The sequence below is a fragment of the Lathamus discolor genome, chromosome 5, assembly GCF_037157495.1.
Source record: "Lathamus discolor isolate bLatDis1 chromosome 5, bLatDis1.hap1, whole genome shotgun sequence".
NCBI classification, from domain to species: Eukaryota; Metazoa; Chordata; class Aves; order Psittaciformes; family Psittacidae; genus Lathamus; species Lathamus discolor.
In genome coordinates this window covers 73,016,243-73,027,562 of record NC_088888.1, presented here as the reverse complement: position 1 = coordinate 73,027,562, position 11,320 = coordinate 73,016,243, and positions in this window count along the sequence as shown.

Genomic DNA, 11,320 nt, shown 5'->3' with positions numbered 1-11,320 from the left:
TCCTCTGGTAGACTAGTTACAGTAATTTGGGGTTTAGAACAAAAATGAGTAACTGTAACACAGGCACACACACAATCACTATCAGGGAAATCAACCAAAGTGTAATAAACTTTTATTAAAAAAAGACATTGCTCTCTGGCAATTCATAGAACAAGTCCCCAGATCTGTACAGACAGTACAAAATAAACATAAAATGATTCTTTAAGGGCATAATGAAGGGTTCTGTCAACAACAATAAGAAAATAAAACATAGATGTATGTTAGAGAAAGAAATTGCACATTTTCTGTTGTTCAGAAAGCCTCCAGCACTTCTTTTGGGAAAAAAAAAATAAAATACGAGTACAAGAGGCAAGAGATGACTTCCTCATTGGAGCAGTGTCTTTTTAGTCTCTCCTTCCAATTCTATAAAGTTTATCATTGCTCCAAGGGGGTCTTAGTACTCTGTGAAGGTTTTTTCTGGGACTTGGCCATATACTTAAGTTCAGCAGAGTCCACCATAGTCCTAGTGGATTACTTCTGAAAGATAGTGGCCTCCTTGTTGTTTAAGCAATGTATTTCCAGCTAATCCTTTTCCAAAAATTATATTTTTTAATTCTATGAAATATTGCTGGTATAATGTATGTTATTAAAATAAATGTTATTTATTTTGTTTTCTTTTTGAGTCCCTTTTAAGTATAAAGTTACTAAAGCCATACATCGTACTTGGGTCAGAAGATGATCAGTTGAAATGGGACGTTCATTTAATAATTATCCATGGAAAGTGAGTATGAGGGCAGAAGGGTGAATTGCAGGGCACTTAATCAGAATTTGAGCCCGATATTAATTGGACATTTGGATTTTGCTCCTTGCAAGATTGTGGTTTTTGAACTAAAAGCACCTAAAATGAATTGGAGTCTATTATTTTATCCTAAGAAGTATTGATTTTAGAGCAGGCCAAAACCATAGGGGAAAAAAACCTCCATTATGAAAAATGAGCGATACCTGAATGTTTTCTGAAAAAATGAGGGGAAAAATAGAGCTTAGAGCCCAGCACTACAAAGTCCTTGGTGCATCTTCCATCTGGACCACACTAAACTCTGTGCTGCTGAAACAGAAGTTGGCAAAGACCTATCTGATCATCACATCAATGCCTTTCAGATACATGGTACTTTCTTACGTACTCTCTCTCTCCTCCTCCTTCCCTTTTTCCTTCTTTGTGTTTCTTCCTTTCGACCTTCTTTTCCTGTCTCCCATTCTTCTGAATAACTTAATTCACCTCTTTGTCAAGATTCAAGCAAGAGGGCAATTAAAAGGTATTTCCAATGAAAAAAAATATCTGAGAACTTGTCTCAGTTGCCTACTCAACATTTTCTTCTGATCTGTTCTTCCTCTAACAACTCTGTGTGACTGCAGGCAATTCATCTTCCTTCACTGTTTGTTTTGAAGCTCTTGAGATTTTCCCCTTAGTAGCTACATAACAGTTTCATTAATACCCAAATGTTTTCAAATTTTTTGTCCACATCCTCATATCCAAGTACTCATCATCTGCAGGTGACAGTTCCCTCTACACAACAGATACCTGAAAATACAACCTTCCCACTTCAACAGTTACTGTAAAACCACAACACCAGAACTCTGTAGTTTATTGAGAAGACCCAGTTTTCTTGTGTGTAACAAATGAATAAGAACATTACACAACAGTACAATTGTGGTCTGCAATTTCAAATCAGTCTGAAAGCATTAAGTGCCAAGTAACTGCTAAATATGTAAACATTAGTGTGATTGATCTCTAGCAAAACTTGAAATGTAAAAGCTAATGTACATAAACACACACCTGTCTGTCTGCATGTTTGTATTGCAACTCAGTTCTTAATGACCCTGGCTTTGTTTCAATAGGAAAATCTGTATTTCGTGTGAAACCTTGACTCTGGTAACTTTTTGAATGGCTAATTGGGCCATTCTCCTCCTTTTTTTTTTTTTTTAATGTTATACCCCCTGCTCTTTTTAATGTTATTATTGTTAGTGTTATTATAAGGGAAAGATTAGTAGTAGTACTATTAAAATCAATGTGAACATATAAAGAGGCTGCCCTTCCCCCAAGGACAGACCGAGAGACTTCAAAAAAAAAAAAAAAAAATAGAAATTCATGTAATCTTTTAAATCTGAATGCTGTTTGAAATTCATCAGAGCCAATAGGTACTCAGTACATTTAAAGTCAAGGTACCTAAATATGGAATTAATAACTCAGTACGAGGCAACTCTTTTGAACACCTGAAGGTTATAAGTAATAAGGACAGGGATCTAGAATGTGAATTGTTATGCTGCTGCTGTAATAAGCAAACTTAATTATTATGTTTGCTAGGTGACTGCAATCTTTATAGAGACTAAATGTATCCAGGGTTTATTATTGTTGTATTTATAATAAGAATTGATAGAACATGAATTAAGATAAGTCCAAGGGATAGTAGATAGGGCTGTATGTGAGACTGTTAGAGAAAAAGGCAAAATTTTACGATAACTAAACATTAGAAATTATTATATTTGAAAATTTATAAATCAGTAGTGTGGGTTTGGAAATACTGTAATTTTCCAGTACAGTCTGTAGTTTGTACCAGAGTTATTCAGTAACCAATGTTAACAATGGTAGGCTAGGTGGTAAGAGCTAACATAATTACATACGGTAAAGGGGTACATACGGGTAGATTTAAAAAGTATTGTGAAAGTCTATCGAAGTAGAAACTAATGGACACACCAGGGTAGTCAAGTGAGAACAAGACAATACTGGCGTCCACACAATGGTTGGGATATATCCAAAGAACAGAAAGGTGAAGGAGGACAGAGCGAGGAAGACTTCTTACTTCATCTGAGGAAGACTCCTTACTTCATCAATGCGACCACCAGAAGAGGCTGCGCAAGCGCAGAAGAGGCTGATGTCGTAATAGACTGATGTGGCAATCCTTAATACATATGTAGTAGTTAATGATGCAATCCGTGTTAAATATGTATTAGTAACCAAATTTTAGTGTATAAATTGCGAACGCGATGTGACGAGGTCGAAGCCAGATTTGGGCGAGTGCCCCTGGTTTCCCAGCGCTGCAATAAAGCACCTCATATAACCATTCCGGTGGTTATGTGTTTATTCTTACGCTAACAAGACAGTTTGGAAGCTGATGAATCAGAGCTCCTGCACTAGACCTTGCAGACACCATCTGTGGACTATGGATCCAAATTTGCCTTTGTCCTTTAGAAGAATGAGAAGTCAGACCTCCAGCTGTTTACTCCAAGCTTCATGGGTACTTCTGTTCTCAAAGATATGGCCAGTGACAGAAGAGTCCAAGGAGACTTATAGCCAAATACTGCAGGATCCTATGCATTGCTACCCACGTGAGTTCTCCTGCTCCTGGTTTGTTTGGGTGGCATATGATTCTCTTGCACCTAAGCCTCGGACAAGTCCTCAGCCCTTCTCCAGCTCATCCTCACACTGCTTGGATGCGGGGAAGGTGAATTGACCTTTACTCATGAGACACTGATGGGCAGAGCATTGCAAATTGTGAGTTCGCCCTAGTCTCTAAGGGGCAACTGATTTCCTTTACTCTGTTCGCATATTCCTCTGTGCCAAAATGAGCTTTGGTGTCAGCAGCACAAGTTTGTTCAGAAAGTTTCTGCCTTATCAGTACTGAATTTTGACAGTCATCATACTGTTTGGATACTGTAGATTCAACAATGTGCTTCACAAAGCAAAACAAGCCACTTCAAAGTATTGCATTGAGCGCTGAGGGGTGACATGCCAAACACAGACAGCAGTGCTCTGGTGACATAATATTCTTTCTTTGTGGCTGAGGACAGTTGGGTAGGTTACTTAAACTTCAGAGATGTCTGGGAAAACCAGGTACTAATTTTTCACTGTGACATCTTGACAGCAACAAATTCTTGTTACTTATTACAAATTGATATTCAGTCCATCTTCTCAGAGGTGACTTAAGACAACAACGGAGTCACGTGCTGATAAATGAACATGGGAGCCACGGAAAAGAGGTTTAAATCTCTCTTGGGATGTGCTGCATCATGTGAAAAGATGAGAAAAACATACTCCATCTGTGAGGTGAGGAAATAAACATGGCACTGAGCTGCTACTGTGAGCCTGTGTGTGAGAGAAATATATTAAAACCCTGTGAAGCAAGGGACCTGTTGTGCGTGAAGATGCTTTGTTTTGTTTCCCTGACTAAATGCCTGTAACCTTAGCCCTGAGTTCAGACATTCCAATCTATGTGACAGTGTTTGAAGTTTACAATGAGGATGTGAGAAAATCACAGCTAACACCCAATATTTTATTTTTAGTTTTTATTAATTACGTTCATAGCTGTAATTTTATTAATTAGCATACCTATAAATGTACAGGAACACATATATGATGCATTTCGTTGTTTCATCTCAATCATTTCTATTCACCCTTGAGCCTACTCACTCTTTTAAAAGTATGTAAAACATTGATAAATGGTCAACTATTTCCTAAATTATAGCATTACTTCCATGTAAATTAGGATATAGTTCACTAGAAGGTCCGGTAAAATGAGTTTAATAAGCACCCCATCTAGTTTGGAAATGGTGTCAGGGTAGCAAAAAATAACTAGCCAATTCAGTTATAATTTTAAAAGTTTGAACCCTCATAATATAAGAAATTGATAAGAACTCACTGAAGCTAATGGAAAGACATGCATATCTGTGGGCTTCGGGTACACCCCCAAAAGGGAATGACACAAAATTTCACTGAAAATGCATTATACCCTCATTTAGCAAGAAAATGTTTAGAAAATTGCTGATCAAGATCACACTTGTTTGTATAGAAATGTTAAGTGATGAGCAAAGAAGTGTATATGCACATTTACGTATTTGTGTTCTTGTTCCTTGTTGCAGTTTTTTTAGATTAGATCTTGTAAGCTATAGAAGAGAGGAACTTCTCAGGGGCTGCTGCATTCCCTTCTTCATACATATGATGGAGGTGTAAACAGAGCTTTGATGTTGTTACTTACACACGTGTTCACAGCTTCATTTGCTACAGCAGACCGAGAAAACAGATTATGTCAGGAATATGTTCTGCATAGGAGAGAGAAACCTAGGAGCACATCTGCCTTACAGAACAATGAGCTGCTCTCCTGCTCACTTGTGGCAAAGCCATTATTGAGCTCTAAAGCAGAAGTAGCTCTCAGGTTCTTAAAGCCAAGGTCTGAATCAAAAGAAATATCAAAATTCCCTCAGACAGTGCTTCAGTGTGGATATCAGGTGGTCAGTCTAAAATCCTTTGAAGAGCCCTCCCACATTCCAGGGTAGCAGTGCAGCCTAATAACAGCGACAGAGATGAAAGGTTGGGGAGGTTTGATCCAGCAGCTGGAAAACAAGTTGTACTATGTGAGGCTTTGAGAGTTCAATCTCTTCAGCTTATCCGAGAAAAGACTGAAAGGTGGCTTGCTCATTATGTCTAGGTACTTACACATGGAAAAGAGTTCCAAAGCAGCGGCTTTCCAAGCTTGTTGACAAAGAACTGCTCAAGATCTATGGCAAAAATTTATACAAATTGAGCCTTGAAATAACTCATAGCTTTCTAGCAGAGAGTATAACAGTCTCCCAAAAGGGTTGAAGGGGCACAGGACAGCAAGGACTCAACATGTGTTTAGATTTTTAAAATAAAATTTGAAATTTTTCTAGGAGATATAATTTAATCCACTCTCTGGGAGAAATTCTGTGTCCAGAAGGTACAGGGGCTCAGGTGGAGTCATTGTGGTAGTCTTTTCTGACCTTAATACTTGTAAAACTATGTATCCCTTATTCATGTCATCTTTTGTGGACCAGGGAAAAGATAATAAGTTATGCAGAGCCCTTAGAGTAACCGTAACACCTGGAACCCTGTGCTAAGACAACCACTGTAACCAAAGCTTACCAAGACTTCAAGGGATCAGTGAAAAGATTTCTATTATGCACTTGGCAGATGTATTCTCAGGGCTCATGTCTTGATTTGCCTGTATTTCTTTTTCACCTTGCTCAGAAACATCAGAGGTTGCTGCACCTGGAGACAGGGCAACAGATGGGGAGGCTGTAGAGGCTGGATTCTGTTTTCCACTTATCTACCCAACAGATCTCCAGATTTGTATTTTCTAAGTTAAACCAGCAAACACCTTGGGTTTTATTGGTTGCATTTCTGGAGTTAGCTTGAAATACTTTGAATATAACCTTTAACCAGTTTCCTGTCCAAAAGTGCTTGGTTACTGGAAGCTTTTTTTTTTTTTCCCTTCTCAAAGATCTTTCCTCCCTTCCACTCAGAAAACCCATGCAATATCATATAAGAGTAGGTTACTGGAATGGAGAAGATGTGGAGGTGATGCAATCAAATCAGTTTGTGAAAAAAAACAAACCACCAAACAACCCTCTGAAACAAAAAGTGATATGGCTCTTCGAGAAACAAATAATTATCAGAAATGCAAATCAAATCTTACTTTAGCTGTGTGGTAGTTTCATTCTGGAAGAGGAAATCTGCAGGTATGGTTGCTCTGGGAAATGCCACTATATCTGTACCTAGTTTACAGTGAGAGACCAGGGCTACAGTTTATTCAGCTGAAAGGAGTCAAGTGACCCCAAAGGGAATCACGCTTTGAAGCAAATCAAAGCAAATAAGCAAAGTGACACACAACTGAAATCACTGAACTAAAATCCACAAGTTAAGGAAATGGAAGACTCCAGTGCTGTTCCATGCAGTATGCAAATCCAAAATGCATGCAAGTGAAAATTCAGGGTCAGTGGCTGCTAAAAAGAAATAAATTATGTCCAAAAAAAAAAAAAAAAAAAGGAGTAATTTCTGTGCCTAGAATTCAGCACTCCTCTAACACTTTAATAAGCAGTGAGCTGCTGCTCAGCTCTGGCTTGCTATGAGTTGCTATTCATAAGTCCAATTCCTGCAGTAAGATTTCAGGATCTCCCAGATTCCCATCACAATTTCCTTTCCCATCAAGCTGAATGCACTCCAGTCTGTAAGGAAAAAGGTGATACATTTGTCATTTAACAAACTTTTATCTACTTTGCCTCTTAAGTATGCAAAGTCACACACTCAGGTAAGGTCACTAACCTCTTCTCCTCTTTCTAAAAGCCACCCTAAGATGAGACTCAGTTGTCATCATGCCCCTCTGGGAAATCAAACATTAATGATGTTAGGCAGCAGTAGTTGATACTGTAGTAGCTGATAGTGTCTTATTTATTATGTATGAGACTTTTAAAGAGAAATCGCAAGCATTAAGTGCACATATTTTACCTAATTTCATTGAGATTTGGGCAGCGAAGTCTTTCAGGTTCCTTTAAGAATTTCAGCCTATAGTGATAACCAAAGATATTGCTGGAAGAGGAAACTTAATAACCAGTTTCTGTCTTAAAGACCCAGATTTATTACAGGAATGTAGCTGCAGACTGCCACATATAGCAGATTAATACTTCTCTTCAATTATTTTCTTAATCACTACACACTAAGAATTAAGTAGTAAAACTGGGGAAAAAAAAATGACACACATTTGGAGTGCTGTAGCATGTGTGCCTTTGTGTGTATATTGCAGAAATCCATATGCACTTTCCAAGCCAATATCGAAAAAGATGATATGGTCTGTTTGTTGAGTGTGTGTTGAAAATTGGAGTTTCTTTAAAAAAAAAAATTAGGTCAAAATAAATGGAAAGGAAGACCCAGGATTCCTGTGATCTTGGAATTCTTGGAGGATTTATTTCTGCCAATTCACAAAGACTGAAGCCCCTTATTATGGGCGTAAGATTGGGTTATGGACTCTTAAGGAGACCAACTAAGCACGGCTGCTTGGTAACTTCCCCCAAAAGCATTCCTAAATCCTTTTTAGTCAACTCTGTGGGCTTTTGAGATCCATGAAGTGTTTGGTTTGGCTCTACCTGCAAAGAGGTCAGCCCAAGAACCAGGCACAGGATCTAGTGAAGCTTAGCACTACTTGCCTTCTTGAAAAGTAAACACCCAAAAGAAAAAAGAAACGCACATGTATATGCACACACACACACTCTTCTCAAATGATAGTTGTCAAAGTATATCTAGTATTATAAAAGCAGAAATGAAAATTAAGTTGTTCAAGAGAATCTTCCAAGTCATTCTCCACTAACATTGCGAGTTCCACTAAACAGGAGGCAGCCTGTGGTGAAATAACTTGGAAAGAGAAAGGAAAACACCTGTGGGAGGCATTGCATCTTAGGGGCTGTACTGTCCTTCAGAAAAAATGGCTAAGTTAAGGAAACCATGTGTTTTCAGTGTGAGGAGTGAGAGGAAAGGTTAGAATTAATTTGACATAGGCACAAAAGGCTTGGCAACACTATTTTGTTTCAGAATAAATTTGTAAAAAGCCAGCATTTCATGTCAATATCAGGAGAATCAATGTTTTTGACAAACATAAAAAAAAAATTAGGAAAAGCTTGAGTGATAAAGTGGGGGTCACTAATTTCAACTCCCTAAGCACTCATATTAAATAAATACTAATATAACTCTTTTATTTAAACATTTATTAGAGTTTTCAAAGATATTTTGAAAATGCCAGAATGAATCAGTTATTTGGCTTCAAGAACTCTGAGAGTGTTTAAACCACAAAGTTTTTGAACTCATTTTCCTAAGGATGGTCATTGTCCCATCCCCAAAAGGGGAAGTTCTCTCATAAGGAAAATCAAGCTAGAAGGAATAGGTTTTAAAGTATTAGACTGTTAGATCTCTTTCTCATGGTAATTATTTTTTTTGTAAATATCTATGACAAACGTAGCTAACACACAAAAACATATCCGCTACTGAAATGCTGTAATTCTGCTGTAACATAATAGTGAAATCTCTTTTCCCACTGAGAAGAATAACAGCAATTAGTTGCTGTCTGACTGGAACTACATAAAATATAAAAATGCATTTTTTCATTTCATTAGCAATCATGTTCACACACTGCCTAGGACACAGCTACATTTATTCAAAAGATTCAAAAGTTGACCACACAGCACAGAGCAGAGATACAGGCCCAAAGGCACAGGTGGGTCAAATCTCTTATACCCGTGTGACTTGGACTGTCCTGCTTTTAGTTTTCTGACCTCTCTGAACTTCAGCGCCTCTGCAGCATGCATCATGATCCACTGCACCACGAAGAAATATGCAAAGGCAGGGATCAACAATCTCTTGCTGAGAGACCAAAGGCTTGGTGGAAGCAAATGTCAAATGGCAGCCTGCAAGACTGGGTACTGAGAGCTGCTTCATCTTGAGTCATCTGTAAACATTATCTAGCTCTTGGCTCTTGAAGTGTTTTCCACTCAGACACAGGAACCTCTTTTTTACCTATTGTGTCTCTTCTAGTCTTGCCACAGAGTGCTCAGTAGTTCCCAGATCAAGAAGTGGAGGCTGCAAAGGCAGAAGTGTGCCATCACATGGGAGCTCTCTGCTGACCTTTTGTGCTTCTAGCCAGCACCATGACTTGCGTCACATATACCATGAGAGCACATTTTGTATCAGGGGCTGTACTCTGCATTGATGCTTACCCTCTGTTTGCAACCAGAGAATAGTCATGTAGTTTCCTGCTGCTGCTGACACTAATGCTGTTGATGTGCAATCAATTTGGGATCATACTGTGAACCTGGAAGGTGTCCTACAGCTAGGATACTCCAATTTTCCTGTCTGCAAATGGTAGTTCTGGAAAAGTAGACTAGCACTCTATGGGAAGCTTTAAAAGCTGCTTTTAGCCTGGAAATACAAAGCTTTCAGCTAAAATTGGCAGCATCTGCTGGGAACCAGCACAGCCAGCAACAAAGTATGGGCACATGATCACGAGTGTGCTCTCAGCACATGTTGAATGGGCCACTGTTCTGGGTGTGATGGCATAACCTTTCCATGCCTGCACCAACCTGACCAGCAAGCAGTGTTGGTAATGATTGCTATTGATGCATGCTAATGCTAAGACTGCTTAAGGATCCAAATGCCACCAAAGACAGGAATTTTAGACTTTGGCAGTTTGTGTCTGGATTTTTATGTCGTGAGGGAAACTGAAGTGTAAGCTGATAATTTTCAGTGTTGTTGGCCAGAGGAAAAAATTCCAGAGTGAAATGGGAAACATACAAATGGGTGTATCTGCACCCAAAGCCATCAGATGTTTGATTGATGCTCTTTAATGACTGTCATACTTTATTTAACTCCTGATCTGGAAGGAGAAAGGTAAAAAAATCTGTTAAATCATCTTTTTTTTTTTTTTGTCTGATTTATCAGTGTGCATGTAGTAGTCCAATTAAAAAAAAATTAGGGCCCCTTATTTTCCCTGAATGCAAATAAATCCATTAAAATAATGTAGACAACATTTTATATTGATGTTGAACCCAAATGCCACTAAATTCAGAAAAAAAAAATCGTTTATTTTCAATGGGTTTTGCTTTGAAGCTGTAAAGAACCTGAGAGGTGAGCATATATTTTAGTCTAATTTACACCTTATCACCTTATTATGCTTTGTTTCATTCCTGAGGGTGCCATTATGTATAAAGAGCCTAACTTTTACCTCTTATAAATCAGTTTTGGACTTAACCCAGAACTGTAATGGTCTCAAATTATGTGTGTCGTGTTAAATGTCAGAACTCGATTATAGTATAACCTTTGGAAACTGGTACAAATGGGATGGTTCTGTCTAGTGCCTGGATTATTTATGTTAGTAATAAAGTAAAAGAGAAGAAAACTCAGAGAATTTGATCTGAAAAAACAAGTTTGGAAAAGCATCACAAGCCATTTAATGTATAACCTACACTCCGAATCTATTCTGAATATCCAGGTTGAAATAAGTTTTCTAATTCTTCAAGGTTTTGGAACTTTTGTAACTAATAAGTTACACCATTTAATAAGTTACAATAAGTTCTACTGTTTCTTCTTAGTGGTGTTCAGTTAATGGCATTTGTCTTGTATCAGAGACTTAAAGACCATCAAATAAAGGACACACTGTGCAGAGCCCTATATTTGTTTGTAGATAGGTTCTCTGCTCTGAAAGAGCTTTAGTTCAGTGAAGACAACTGACACATTAAGAGAAGGTAGGAAAGATTCACAGTAATGTGCACATATGCGTGTTCATCCTTTTCTTCTTTCCATAAATACATGTAAATATTATTACTTTTTATGTCTTCATTTCTCATAGATATTACTCTTAGACAAAAGGTCCATCCACATATCTGTTATTCCTCCAAAGAATGAGATACTTCAGTTTTAGGCAGGCATCTCTATGTGTGTTTATAGGACTTGAGATACTAAGAAGGCTTCCATTTATTGTTAGCATGTTATTTCATTTTGGTTACATGC